We start from the raw sequence: 2973 nt of genomic DNA, 5'->3' as shown, positions 1-2973 counted from the left end.
CCTTTAGGGCAGCGTTGAGTTCACTTTCGAAAACCCCGGTGCCTTGTTCATTAAGATGATCGACAACAGAGAAAAAGCAACATCTGGTGGCTATGACTTGAGGTGCAGCACGTTCATTTTCTAGAGTACAGGAAATCTATTACATCTATTTGATTCATGTTTAATGGCTCATACGAGCGTTTGAAGAACTCTTTTCTTGTCAGGCTGAAGGATTTTTGAGATACAGACTCCAAGAGTTCAATTAACTTTATGAGCTCTCTTACTGAGTGTAAGAATAAGTGATGATATTAGAGAATTTTGGGGTTTTGAACACAACAGCCACTTTACTTTCTTTTGTTGATTACAAGGGCAGCTGAAGGGTTTTGAACGTCACAAGTGAACTGATTTATAAATGCTCTTGTAGACGTTATATTTGACTTTTGTAGATTCTGATCAGGGAAATTGGTTTGAGAGGAACCAAAATAAATTCTTAAAATGAGGCTAGAGGTTGTCTGAGCCAAATTTATTGCGCTCCGTCAAAGAGAGGGGCATACACTGCAGACTGATGGTTCAGTGCCAACTTGTACCCGAGCGGATTGAATTACTGTGTTTCATAAAAGTTTAATGGGATTTCAGCAGGTCTAATTTATAAAGGTGGTCTGTGAGAGTAAGCTGCTATGCTGAGGTCCGTTTTTTATCACCCTCTTCTCTCGGTACAATCTGAGAAGTGATTACCAACCCAGAAGCTGGGCGACACAAACAGCTGAGTGGACACAACGTCTCACACAGTTTGGGCTTTGCTTAACTCACTGAGCTTCATTAATTTGTGCTGCACATCCGACTGAAGCAAAACGAATATTACGATTGCATCGCTTTTCTTTCTGCCATGTCTACTCAGCATATTTGGATTTTGAAAGTGTTGTTTCGTTACATATCTGACATACCCCAGAGATCGTTTCACCAATTCAGTCATCTGCGATGGCGATTCCACATTTTGTTTTTTTTTTTTGTTCTCACACTCAGCCTTCCATTTGCTCTCCTTCCCAGGTGTAACTCATCTCCTCATTTGCCATACGTGCTCCCTTCCAGGGCTCCATTCATTTGCCAATTAAGTGTTTTGTAATTCCCACTTCCTCCTGTGTGTGTTAACCTCCCCAGTGTCAGTATTCTCTACTGGCTCCTCCACTGAACCCGTTGTTTCCATGTCCTCATCAATGTTAAGCTAGTCTTTCCTCCTAGCTCTGATTGGTTGTTTCTAACCGGGAGCGGGGTATATCTGCAGATGGCAGTAGAACCACAGGGATGAGGTAAAGGAACTCAATTTTATATATATATATATATATATATATATATATATATATATATATATATATATATATATTATGTATTAATAAAAGTTACCTACTGCAGCTTTAATTTACCTCTTTTTGCATAGAAGAACTTCCAGTTCAATTATAAATCTGTCAACACAGTGTAGAGCAGGGGTGTCAAACTCAATTTCAACGAGGGCCACTTCAGCATATTGGCCTCCCTCAACGGGCTGCATTGACAGTACAGATCAGGAGTGCATCCCTGCTAAAACACCCCAGACAAAAGGTTGACTTCCCTCATTCAGTTCTGTAGAGGTTTATAATGAGTCAATGGTCCAGGTGTGTTAGAGAAGGAATGCATCTAAAGCTGCAGATGGTAGCTCTGGAAAACTAGACTTGGGCACCTCTAGCATAAATGTATAAAAATACTATGTTAAAAATAAATTAAACACCACCTCATATTGTTAAATAACTGATCTTATGTATTGAAGGTTTAAATATTACATTTGAGTTTCCATGGATGTAAAATTACTGCTCAGTTTAAAAATTACAATATTTAAATCAGTGTTTAAAGGTGAGCAAGCAAATAATAAAAATAAGTCACATGGGCAGACATTATAGACTTTACGCAAAGATTTAGTCTCAGAGGCAACTGAAACCAATTAATTAAAAAAATCCTTTCTGAATATCATCTCATGGTCTCTGAACTAAATGCGTCTTTCTGACCGGGAGCTGACAGCGAGTTGAAGAGTTATGGACCTGGACGCTTTGGAGCGTCTGGTTAGGAAGTGCATTACAAACCTTTGGTTGAAATGTAGTTTGTAGTCAATTTGTGCTCAAAACCTACTTTAAGTCAATCATCAGCCTATAAAATGCTGGGGGGGCACATGTGGCCCACGGGCCTTGAGTTTGACACATGTGCATTACGCCATAGAACTGCCAATTGATAATTGAAGTAAAGTAGCTTCGATTTCAAAGAAGCTTACATTGAAGTCGATTGGCAAATGAACCATCACCAAAGAGGAAGGCTCTTGTTGTCTCACTGCACCCCAAGAGATGCATAACCGACAAAAACCATTTCTGTCTGGTTTTGAACCAGAGACCTATTGCATGCAAAGCAAACGTGATAACCACTACACTACAGGAACTGAACTTCTCTGCTTTGTTTCAGTTTGAGGTTCCTAAGTTGATGATGTGAGATGCAACGCATGAAAATGTCTACTGAGGCTTGCACTCAGATGCCTGGACTCAGAGTACAGACCATGACACCACAGAACCCTTGTTGACCTTTAGTAAACACCTGTGATGAATAGAACATGCAAAATCTGTTTCTGTCTGGTTTTGAACCAGAGATCTTTTGCATGTAAAGCAAACGTGATAACCACTACTCTACAGAAACTCATATCTATGCAGTGTTCCTGGTAGATGATCCACATTTTGTTAGAGACTAATGTCCACGATGGGCATGGAACAATGTCAAATACTTACAGATCCTCTCAGAGAGCACAGTAACTTGGTGAACAAACTGTCAGACTTATAATTGTGCCTAATTTCACATTACAGTCCATAAACTAAGCCTGGGATCAACAAATTGTATTGAAAATGTCATTGGTTCTACAGAGACTTGGCTAAATGGCTATAAAATAAAATCAATACTTACAAATAAAAAAGTGGTTCAAAAATA

At 39.3% G+C, this 2973-nt stretch overlaps 1 non-coding gene across 1 annotated transcript; it reads right to left on the bottom strand.

The window, feature by feature from the left end:
• Positions 1-2364: 2364 nt before the first annotated feature.
• Positions 2365-2437, bottom strand: trnaa-ugc (transfer RNA alanine (anticodon UGC)). The gene has a single exon. It is a non-coding gene; the product is annotated as a tRNA-Ala (tRNA).
• Positions 2438-2973: the final 536 nt, after the last annotated feature.

Source organism: Poecilia formosa, unplaced genomic scaffold, assembly GCF_000485575.1.
Source record: "Poecilia formosa unplaced genomic scaffold, Poecilia_formosa-5.1.2 Scaffold78, whole genome shotgun sequence".
NCBI lineage: Eukaryota > Metazoa > Chordata > Actinopteri > Cyprinodontiformes > Poeciliidae > Poecilia > Poecilia formosa.
The sequence above is the reverse complement of the archived record's forward strand: the minus strand, read 5'-3'. Positions and strand labels throughout refer to the sequence as shown.